This window comes from Myotis daubentonii, chromosome 2 (genome assembly GCF_963259705.1).
Source record: "Myotis daubentonii chromosome 2, mMyoDau2.1, whole genome shotgun sequence".
NCBI classification, from domain to species: Eukaryota; Metazoa; Chordata; class Mammalia; order Chiroptera; family Vespertilionidae; genus Myotis; species Myotis daubentonii.
This window is the reverse complement of record NC_081841.1, coordinates 163,724,969-163,737,314: the sequence shown is the minus strand read 5'-3', so window position 1 is coordinate 163,737,314 and position 12,346 is coordinate 163,724,969. Positions and strand designations below refer to the sequence as shown.

General features: G+C 37.9%; 1 protein-coding gene across 18 annotated transcripts in view; it reads right to left on the bottom strand.

The window, feature by feature from the left end:
* SCEL (sciellin) overlaps positions 1 to 10,857 on the bottom strand; it is a 111,680-nt gene extending 100,823 nt beyond the window's left edge. For 17 of the 18 annotated variants that reach the window (XM_059684894.1, XM_059684905.1, XM_059684900.1 and 14 more), the window contains exon 1: positions 10,701 to 10,856. The gene's annotated coding sequence lies outside the window, so the exon portion shown is untranslated. Of the gene's footprint in view, positions 1 to 10,700 lie in introns of all 18 variants that reach the window. The other variant, XM_059684912.1, reaches the window with a different exon arrangement.
* Between the last annotated feature and the right edge of the window lie 1,489 nt (positions 10,858 to 12,346).

The window sequence follows — 12,346 nt, the reverse complement described above, 5'->3', positions numbered from 1 at the left end:
TCATGTGGTCATTCTTTATCCCAACTTCAGATATAATCTTTCTCAGAATATTAGTAATACATGCTTATTACAGAGAATACGGAAAATGCAAGAAACACAAAGAAAAAAATCAGGCACTTTTCATCATTGGTTTTTTTTTTTATTTTTTGTTTTGTTTTGTTTTTGTTGTTGTTTTTTTTGCCTATTAGATCCTACAGGTACACATTTTTCAGTGACACTTAAAAATAATTAAATAGCCCTGACTGGTTTGGCTCAGTGGATAGAGCATCAGCCTGCAGATTGAAGGGTCTCAGGTTCCATTCCAGTCAAGGGCATGTACCTTGGTTGAGGGCACATCCCCAGTAGTGGGTGTGCAGGAGGCAGTTGATCAATGCTTCTAAATCTCTATCCCTCTCCCTTCCTCTCTGTAAAAAATCAATTTTATTTATATATTAATTAAATAATTATTATTTAATTATCAATTGATAATTATCAATTTTAATTATATATTAATTAAATAATTATTTCTTCTGTGACTACAGAATATTTCATCTTATGGGCCTATTTATCAATGTAATTTCTCTATTTTTGCAATAAAATCATATAAAAGTCATTGAACACACCTCTAATTATTTTCTTTGAATGGATCCTTAAGTGTGTAATTATTTGCCAGGGGGTATAACTTTTAAAATGTTCTTCATTCCTATTGTCAAATTTCTTTCCATAAACCTTATAATAATTTATAATCCATTAGCAACATATGAGAGTCCATATAATTGCCAGCATTTAGAATGATCATTTATTAATCTCTTTAATAGTTTAAAAGATGTAAGTGTTATCATTTTGCTTCAGTTGCACATTTTCTAATTTTATTGGTTACTTCTTATTTTGTAAATTATCTATTGGTTCTTATTATAGATTTCTTACTACTTTCTTATTTTCTTTATTTATCAAAAATATCCATGTTTTCCCAGTTTCTCACTAAGCTTCTAATTGTGATATTTTTATCAGCAGCTTTCTGGTTTTCATTCTATATCTTTCCCCTATTAACTCTTCCACTCGTTAAAAATCCCTGTAGCCCATCCATGATCCTTCTCTCTGACCCCAAAATCCAAGCAATCACCAAGTCTACAACTCTACTTCTACATACTATTGATTGCATTGCTTTTTATTTCAAGATACCAATGGTGCTCTCTTTCCATCAGGGTAAAATCCAAGTTGCTAGTAAGGCTCCCCAGTCCACACTCTCCAGCCTCCTTTCTCCCCAGTGCCCTCCCCTCATTCAGTTCTAGCTTCATTCAGCTACAGTGAGTCATTCCAGTTCCTTGAGGGCTTCATCCTTTTATCACCTTTGAGCTACTGTGCTCACTCTATGCCTTGTGCCTAAAACATTCTTATTTCTGAGTTTTCTTCACTACTTAATTTCTTTTCAGGAAAGACTTCTATTTGAAGTCATGTATTAAATATCCTCCTGGAAACATTCAGTGACACCATCCCAACCTGCCCCACCACTTCTTCCCCAGGCTGAGTACTCAAAGAGTACAGGATACTTCTCTATAACATTACCATACAAACTGTCTGTTTGTGTGGCTAAATATTCTTCCCCAACCCCCATCCCCACACACTTTAAGTCTTGACATCATAACCAAGATCATGTTCCCCACAGCTGTATTTCTAAAGCTTATTACAGCATCTGGCACATAATCAGTTATCCTATCTAATAATAGATAAACATGGTAATTGACCATACCTTCGCAGCACCTCCCATTGGCTAATCAGCATGATATGCAAATTAACTGCCAACAAAATTGGCCACTAATTTGCGTACTGCAGGCAGGGCGGGACAGCGTGAGTGTGAGCCGCCATCCAGGACCCATGTGTGAGCCCAGAAGCCTCCTGCCTGCCGCCCGTGATTGGATCCGATCCCGGGTCGCAGGCCAGCCCCAGAAGCTCCAGAAGCCACCTGCTGCCTGTGATCGGATCCGATCCCGGGTTGCAGGTGGGCCCCAGACCACCAGAAGCCGCCTGATATGGCAGTAACTCTATCAGTAAGCACTCTGAAAGTCAGTGGCATAAATGCACCAATTAAAAGACAGATTATGAGGGTGAATCAAAAACAAAACCCACTTTAAATATAAAGACACATATAGATTAAAAGTAAATGAATTAAGCTGCAGCCTGTTTTGCTCAGTGGATAGAGCATGAGCCCGTGGACTGAAGGGTCCCAGGTTCGATTCAAGTCAAGGGCATGTACCTCAGTTGCTGGCTTGATCCCCAGTCCCTATCAGAGCATGTGCAGGAGGCAACCAATCAATGTGTCTCTCCCTTTCCCTTCACTCTCTATAAAATTCAATGGAAAAATATCCTTGGGTGAAGATTAACAAAAACAAAGTAAATGGATGAAGTAACATTAAAGAGATTATAAGAAAAATATATTCCAAATTTTGTTAGTTGTATAATGGTTATGTTTAAATTATTAACACCTCAGAAATTGGGTGAAGGGTACATATAATATGCTGTAGTATTTTATAGTTTTTTTTACATGTATGAGATTATTTCAATTAAAATATTAAAAAATTAAAAATTAATAAAATATCAATTGAAATGTATCTGCATTACATGAAAAATCTCCTAATTGCTTCTAGCATAATTTATTAAATTGTGCTAAAATTGACAAGGGTTTAATTAAAAGATATCTTAATTCTAAATGATATAATAGAAAATATATAATAGTGCAGTTATAAACACTTATCTGAAAATAAAAATTTAAAGAAGTGAATTTAAAGAAGGGATTAGCCAAAGAAAATATATGCACAACCCATGCACACAGACAGCAGTATGGTGATGGCCAGAGAGAAGTGGGGGGCAAGAGCTGGGTAGAGGGGGCAAAGGGGGGGAAATAGGGACATCCTATATAATAATAATAAAAGGCTAATATGCACACTGACTGAACGGCAGAATGACCGGTTGCTATGATGCGCACTGGCCACCAGGGGGCAGACGCTCAGTGCAGGAGCTGCCCCCAGATGGTCAGTGCACTTCCATATGAGCCAGAAGCTGGCTTATGGCTGGCCAGCGCAGAGGTGGCAGCACTAAGAATGTCCAACTAACGATTTAGACCCAATCCCTTGGGGGCCTAAGCCTTTAGTCAGACATCCCCCAAGGGCTCCCTGGCTGCCAGAAGGATGTCTGACTGCAAGCTTAGGCCTGATCCTCCGGGGAGTGGGCCTAAGTCGACAGGTGAACATCCCCCAAGGGGTCCTGGACTACAAATGGGCGCAGGCCAGGCTGAGGGCTGAGGGACCCCCCCACCCCAAGTGCACAAATTTTTGTGCACCGAGCCTCTAGTCCAGGGGTAGGCAAACTTTTTGACTTGAGGGCCACAATGGGTTCTTAAACTGGACCGGAGGGCCGGAACAAAAGCATGGATGGAGTGCTTGTGTGAACTAATATAAATTCAAAGTAAACATCATTACATAAAAGGGTACGGTCTTTTTTTTTTAGTTTTATTCATTTCAAACAGGCCATAGTTTGCCCACGGCTGCTCTAGTCTATAATAATATAAGTGTAATATGCAAAGTGACCGAACTGCCGAACAGTGGAACAACTGTCCGGAGGACCACGCTATTACACCCACTGGCGCCAGTCCAGCCAAGGCGGGTATAATGTGATTGGTCAGGGGAAGGGAGAAGAAGAGAGAGAAACATCAATGATGAGAGAGAATCATTGATCAGTTGCCTCCTGCATGTCCCACACTGGGGATCAAGCCTGCAACCCAGGCATGTGCCCTTGACTGGAATCGAACCTGGGACCCTTCAGTCCACAGGCCAATGCTCTATCTACTGAGCCAAACAGGATAGAGCCTAAATTTTCTTTTTATCTGTTGGTGCTGTGAGATAAGCACAATCATACAAGTTACCCTTAACTAAAGTGGGGTCATAATTAAATCCACGTTTATCGGGATTCCAGCCTCCTGCATTCTTCCTATGTGAATTCCTTTCAAGCTTTTAACTAATGACACAAGAGAGTACGTGGGAAGGAGTAGGGAAGAAGGCAGGATTTTAGATGAGCAGTTTTCTGAAAAAACTTTTAACTAAAATTAGCTCTCAATGTAGATGTGCCATGCTTATCTTGTGGCTTCTGTGCACTTTCTGGAACACTGCCATAGTCTCTCAGGATGTGTGTATCCCAGTTTAAAAAATGTGGTTTATAGTTCACTACTTTGCCCCAAAAGGTTCCATATAAAGGAAACTTAATAACTTTTTAGGCCAGAGAAATTGGGTCTAGAAACATGGAATAAATTATTTAGATGCTTAGAGCTCTCAAGTATACAATTACAATGTGCACTTAGGACTATTAGTTCTCATGTCTAGAAGTAAGCCAGTTGTCTTCAATGGACAGCTATAAAGTGCACTCTTCCAATTAATGATTGCAATAAAAGGATGATTTATATCTCTAAAAAATTTAACAACTAACATAAAATGCAAACCTAATGAATGTGTTTGTCATTTGACAAAGCATCCATTTGAGAAAAAATCTTTCCTAAATTCCAAAATCACATAGATTTTTACAACAGTAAGCTAAAAACACTTAAATACATTTGATAAAGAGTTTTAATAAAAAAGTGAACTTGAGCAATTATAGACAGGTACACAGCAATTAATACATGCAGCCCTTGTTTCAACATTCTCAGCAAGGAAAAAGAAATCAACAAATGACATATAAACAGGATAAAGTCAACAGATAAGCCGTGTGAAACCAACAAAGATTTCCCTTGAACTTCCTCCCTAAAGAGTGCTTCAAGTTAATGGTAAAATCATATGCGACATTATCAGTTAAATCATGTTTGCTTAAGTTAAGTGCTTGGTGAATTAAATGATTATATGCAGTTCACTCCACAGTATGAGTTCAGTCATTCAAAACATATCCTCTTTGTTTTGTTTACAAAGTCACCAGAAAAATAGATCTCTCAGGTATTTCCATCAAAATTCCTGTGGTTAATCAAAAACCTCCCAACAAACAAAAGTCCAGGACCACATAGCTTCACTGGAAAATTATACTAAACTTTCAAAGAAGAATTAATATCAACCCTTTTCGAACTTTTTCAAAAAATAGAAAAGGAAGGAACTCTTTCAAACTCATTTTATAAGGCTAGAATTACCCTGATACCAAAACCAGACAAGGACACCACAAGAAAATAAAACTATAGATAAATAACCCTGTCCCTGAAGACATAAATGCAAAATCCTCAACAAAATATTAGCAAACCAAAATTAACAATACACTAAAGGGATCATATACCATGATGAAATGAGATTTATTCTAGGTATGCAAGGATGGTTCTACATTTGCAAATCAGTCAATGTGATATACCATACTAACAAAATGAAAGATAAAAATCAGACGACTATCTCAATACATGCAGGAAAAGTATTTGATAAAATTCAACACCCACACGTGATAAAAAAACTCTCAATAAAGTGGGTACAGAAGGAGTGTACCTTAACATAATAAAGGATATATATGACAAACTATTACTTATATCATACTCAAAGGTGAAAAGCTGAAAACCTTTCCTCTACAATCAGGAATAAGACACTCTCACCATTTTAATTCTCTATAGTATTAGAAGTCCTAAAAACAGCAACTAATCAAGAAAAAGAAATAAAAGGCATCCAAATTAGAAAGAAGTAAAACTGTCACTATTTGTAGAGGACATGATATTATATATAGAAAATCCAAAGACTCCATTAAAAAAAACTGTTAGAACTAATAAATTCAGTAAAGTTGGAGGATATAAAATCAATACACAAAAATTTGTTATGTAGAATACTAATAATGCACTATCAGAAAGAGAAATAAAGAAAATAATCTGGTTTATAATTACATCAAAAAGAATAAAATATCTAGGGATAAATGTAAGCAAGGAGGTGAAAACCCTGTATGAAAACTACAGTGGGGCCTTGACTTACAAGTTTAATTCGTTCTGAGACCGAGTTCGTTAAGGAGCTCATTAACTCAAATTACTCTGTCAACTCAATGCAAAAAATCGGCCAAGAGACAGCTGGTATCTCAAAAAACTCGTTAGTCCGGATACTCGTAAGTCAAGGCCCCATTGTGTAAGACATTAATAAAAGAGATTGAAAAAGATACAAATAAATGGAAAGATATTTATGTTCATGAATTGGAAGACTCAATATTGTTAAAATGTCCATACTACTCTAAGTAATCTACATTCCAATGAAATTTTTCAAAGAAATAGAACCAAAAATTCTAAAATAAATATGGTATCACAACAAACCCCAAATAGTCAAAATAATCTTGAGAAAGAAGAAGAAAGCTGGAGAAATCACTCCCTGATTTTAAACTATATTACAAAGCAATAGTTATTAAAACAGTATGATATTGGCATAGAAACAAACACACAGATCACTGGACCAGAACAGAGGGCCCAGAAATAAACCCATGCATAAATTATCCACTAGTTTATGACAAAAGGGCCAAGATATACAATGAGGAAGTATAGTATCTTCAATAAATGGGGTTGGGAAAACTGAACAGACACATGCAAAAGAATGAAACTGGACCACTTCCTTATACCATTCACAAAAATTAACTCAAAATGGATCAAAGATTTGAATGTAAGACCTGAAACCATAAAACTCTAGAAGAAAACATAGGTTGTAAGCTCCTTGACTTAGGTCTTAGTGATGATTGTTTGAATCTGATATTAAAAGCAAAAAGAAAACAAGTGGGACTACATTATGTGGGGTGTGGCTACAGTGTTTTGGACAGGTTCAAGCCTCGGACTAATGAAAGGACAGGGTCCTCTCATTGCCACGTGCAAGTCCCAGCTGGAGGGCAGGGCCCCCCCAGCACAATCATAGCCAACGGCTGTGGTAGTAAGCTTGAACCTATGGTCCAAACACGTAGCCCCACGTGCCTTGTGATAGAGTTCGGGTGCATGTAGTTGAGTGAGGTTGGAACTCAGGAGAATGCTGTAAACAACGTGATCATGCCCCTACTTTGCCTCGTGGCATCTGCTATAAAATAAAGACACGGCTTGTGGGCGCTGTCTCATCATCAGGGAGCAGCGTCCCACCGAGACCCAGCTTTCATTCTCTTGTCTGTCTTTTCTCAATCCTTTCACCACCCCCCACCCCCGACCCCCACTCAGGGTCACTGAACCAGGCTGAGCTGGCTTGGCACATAAGGCGCCCTGGGGCTGAGTATGCCATGGCCATGCCGGCTCCCCACAACATTAAACTAAAATGTTTCTTCATTTTTTTTTATTGATAAAGGTATTACATATGTGACCTTATCCTCCCACTGCCCCCCCCCACCTCCTCGCTCCTAACCTCACCCCCCTAGTGTCTGTGTCCATTGGTTATGCTTATTAGTATATGCATGCATACAAGTCCTTTGGTTGATCTCTCCTCCTTACTCCCACCCTCCCCTGACTTCCCTCTGAGGTCTGATGGTCTGATCAATGCTTCTCTGTCTCTACATCTGGTTTTGTTCATCAGTTTATGTTGTTCATTATATTCCACAAATGAGTGAGATAATGTGATATTTATCTTTCTTCAACTGACTTATTTCACTTAGCATAATGCTCTCCAGGTCCATCCCATGCTGTTGCAAATGGTAGGAGTTCCTTCCTTTTTACAGCAGTGTAGTATTCCATTGTGTAGATGTACCACAGTTTTTTAATCCTCTCATCTGCTGATGGGCACTTAGAGTGTTTCCATATCTTAGCTATTATAAATCGTGCTGCTATGAACATAGGGGTACATATATCCTTTCTGATTGGTGTTTCCAGTTTCTTGGGATATATTCCTAGAAGTGGGATCACTGGTCAAATCTTTTCATTGCCAAGGAGACCACCAACAAATTAAAAAGGCAACCTACTGAATGAGAGAAGATATTTTTAAATCATATACCAGAAAGTAGGTAACATCCAAAATGTGTAGAGAACTCATAAAAATTAATAGCAAAGTATTTGATTTAAAAATGAGCAGGAGATCTGAATAAACATGTTCTCTAAAGACATACAGATCAAAAGAGGTGTTTAATATGCCTAATCATCAAGGAAATGCAAATCAAATCCACAATGAAATATTACCTTATATCTGTTCAAATAGCTATCATCAAGAAGGTAAAAGACAATAGGTACTGGCAAGGATGTGATGAAAAGGGAACCCTTTTGCACTGTTGGTGGGATATAAATTGGTCCAATCGGTATGGAAAACAATATGGAGGTTCCTCAAAAAATTAAAAATAGATCTACCATAGAATCCAGCAATTCCACTTTGGGTATATACCAAAAGAAATGAAAATAGGATTATGTAAGAGATATATGCACTCCCATATTTACTATAGCTCTAATAATATCATAATAGCCAAGATATGGAAAAACCTAAATGCCCATGAATGAATTAATGGATAAAAACAATGTGATATAGATTATAGATATAGATATAGAGATAGACATATAAATATATATACAGGGTGTCCCCCCAAAAATGTATACACTATTTGAATAATTATTAATTCCAATGGGTTAAATCTGAAAAGAAAGAAACATCAATTGAGCTATCAGCTGTAAAGTGTGTATTATTAAGACATGAGAAAGGGGGATATTATGCCATTTGTAACAGCATGGATGGACCTTGAGCACATTAGCTTATAGATGCAGAGAAAAGTGATTGCCAGATACAAAGGTGGTGGGTGAGAGAAATGGGTGAAGGGTCAAAAGTAAATTTAAAAACATTCCAGTGTTAGAGAAGACAGCCAGGTAGGTAAGCTGCACCTATGGAATGATAGGTGAGGTGAGTATGTCCCTGATTGGCTGTACCACAACCTATACACACACATTACCTTCCTACAGAGGGGCTAACAGCTCCTGAGATTAAAAACCCATTAATATAATAAAGAACAAGATAGACTTCATAAACCACAAATGAAAAATATACTCCATTATGTCATAATCATATCATACATACTGTCATAAATTTTCAAGTGTAACTGTGTAAGAAAATTTTCACTTCCATATCATTGGTAGTCCATTTATAGATACAGAAGAATGCCCAGTTATTGCTAGTACATATTTAATGTGAAAGAAACTTGAGAAATCATTGAAGAAATTTAGTAACACAAGTCAGGTGATCTGACTTCTCATTCAGGTCCTGTTACTCTGGTCTTGGCAAGTTGCTTAACATTTATATATTTTGTTGTCCTCATCTAGAAAACCCACGAGTTATGCTAGATGAGCCTATGCTTTTTCCCATTGAAAATTATGTCAATTAGATCTAAGATTTACACGAAGCTAAAATTTTAATAAAATTCCTGGCAGGTTTATCTACATTCACTCTCTATCCTGACATTTAGAGTCAACCAAATGTTTTACTACAATTTTTACTGATATCATATCTCAGTTTTCTCTAATACTTTAAACACTGGAGTAAGCAAATATCAAAAAAACTATGTCTGCATTATAAACTGTGGGAGTGAAAGCCAGTTTTAAATTTGATCACAGTTCATGAAAAATAAAATTATAATCCACAAATGTTAAATTTTAGCTCTCTGGTTACTATAAGTTTGAAAGCCAACTTGTCAAAGTCTTCAGTAATCCTTCAGGAATTGAGCTCTACACCGCCCTGAGATGCACATGACCTGGTTAGCAAGGGAAGCAATGAAAACTCTAGAACTCATTAGAGCCTGGGACGCTATGGGAAACACCCCCTCTGAAGGACAGAGAGCTGCTAGTTGAAAATTTGAGGAGCCCCTGAATTGAAATTGAGCCCCTCAATTTCAATTCTATTTGCAGATTTGTATCACAAATAGAAATGGTGGAGAAAAACACAGTCCCACAAGTCAATTTAGCTATTATTTATCAAGGAAAGCCTGACTAAAATAACCTTTCTATTCTTATCAAAGGGCTTTTAAAACTGGTTTTTCAGGACTAGGATATGAATAGAAATTGAAAATTGCCCCATACACATTATAGTAATCAATTCTTAGGTTACATTATAATAATCAATTCTTAGGTTAGAACTCAGGGTAAAGCATAGAGAAGTGAACCAAATGTGCATGAATTTCTGTGAAACCACACCTCCCCCCCCCAGACCCCCCAATTTAATCCCACCCTGATTCATTCCTTGGTACATTAATGCAAAATATGTGATTTTCTTAATGGGGAAAATAGAATGGGTAGGGAATGGTTTTGGCACCTCTCTCACAGCTCAGTGACTTGTAATGTTTTTAGCAGTAAAAAACAAACAAACACAAATATAACATTATCTGTAAAACAGTAGAGTTTATCATTTCACTAAAAGCATCATCTGTGAAAACGGGGAGAACCTTTTTTTAAAAAGTTTTTTATCATCACTTGAGGAAATAGACCAGGGGGTGCTGGCCCCTGGACTTAAAGAATTTACTATCCTGTGTCTGAGAGGATTCACTAGCTGACAGCTCTCACGGGGAACTCAAAAAGGTTCTCATCACTGAGATGCCTGCAGATGTGTAAAACTGCCCATGCGATCTACATCACAACAAGGAATAAGGAGCTGTGGACAAGTGGAACAGCCCACTGGCAGTTGTCAAAATTAAATGGAAAAAGACAAAGTTAATACTAAGTTCTAATTTTAATCATTTGCTTAGAAAACAAAGAAAGTTATGCAAGTAAAACAGACATATTGGTTTGCAAATATGATTCAACTTACCTCTCTTGACTGAAAACCAGGACTTTTTGTGTGAACAGCCTGCCTGACTCCCGAGGCGGGTCCAGCTGAAACGCCTGAGCACCTGGAGAGGGCTGAGTGGCGCTTCCACTTCACCTGCCCGAGTTAATGAGCAGTTCAGAGGCTTCTCCCTCGGGGGTGAGTCATTCAGGGAGGAGGTGGGTGGTGTGAAAGAGGGTGTCACCTTGTACAAATACCAATTCAATGAAAACAGGCTCACTCCTGGACCTTCTGTCTTTGGTGAATTCTTCTTATAATTTATGGCCTTGTTTGGCCAAAAACAAAAGTGCTGCTGTGATCACTTTTTTAAGTTAGTATCAGCAACACGCATGACTAAATCACTGGCAAGGTGGCACAGAACTCAATCTATTTTGGATTCTCTTTCAAAAACCAAAACAAAGCACTCGGGGTAGGAGGAATCTCTATCTGCCCACAGGGACCGAAGGCTGAGGCACAGACACACCCAAGGAAGTACACTGCCCATAGGAACCAAGACCTCTTAGGAGAGAAAAGTCCTTTGGCACCTTGAGATCGGAACATATGAAAGGAATCTGTTACACAAGTTCTACACATGGAGTATTTTGTAAAACTATCAGAGGAAAATACATTCTGAGATATAAGGGTTCTGCTCCTTTTATTATTTTACCTTGTACACAAATGTGAAAAGGATGCTTCCCACTGTTTTCACATCTGAGGGCAGCGGCAGACTCCACTGTCAACACCTGCTCTCGCGAGGAGGGAGCAATGCAGAGGGCCGTGCTAGGAGGGGCTCCTAACATAAGGGTTCTGAGCTGTGCCTTCCACAATGGCCAGGGAGGCCTTATAGAAGCTGAGCAGGTCTGGAACAATGCTGAGGGAGCCCGGGTCATGGGAGTTTCACCTTCATTCATCTGTCACACCAACAATTAACCAGCCCTCCCAGTTTCAGGACAGCTCCTGGAAACCACAGGCCAGCTGAGCTATAGTCACAGAAGTGACTATAACAAGAACCAGAAAGATTCGGATTGGAAGTCACAAGCAATTGCAATATGCAGTCGCTATGAACTGGGACATGACTTTCTTAATGTGCCCTTTATTCTAGGCTAAGGAATTTGAAAATCTAAAATGGAAAATGATTTTTTAAATTATATCTATCCATACATATATACATATACATGTATATGTTTGTGTGTGTGTGTGTGTGTGTGTGTGTTTATTCAGCCCTTTAATGGAATTTTATGTATGTAAAATATTTTAGAAATATGTTTTCAATTTCTGTGATGCTCATAAATGTTGGTTAGATTGAGGTTGGATATTAATACTGCAGATGAGAAAGTTAAAAAACTCCAGTATGATGTGGCTGAACTAAAAATATAAATTAGAAAGCCCAAATGAAAGGCTAAGGCAGTTTTCAGAACTGGCTTCTAGGGACAAGTAGTAACTTTCATTATAGAATGTTTAAATGTATGTTTTTGTTCTTCATAAAATATAGAACCAGAAAAATTTTGTACCTTGTAATGAAGTAAAATACACTACTTAAAGTACATTGAAGGCTTTTGAGCTTTTAAGCAATTATTTCTGCATGTAATTGAAGGTTTCTTTTATTTCATGGACCAGGAACCCCTACCACTAAACCACACCAGTGTCTT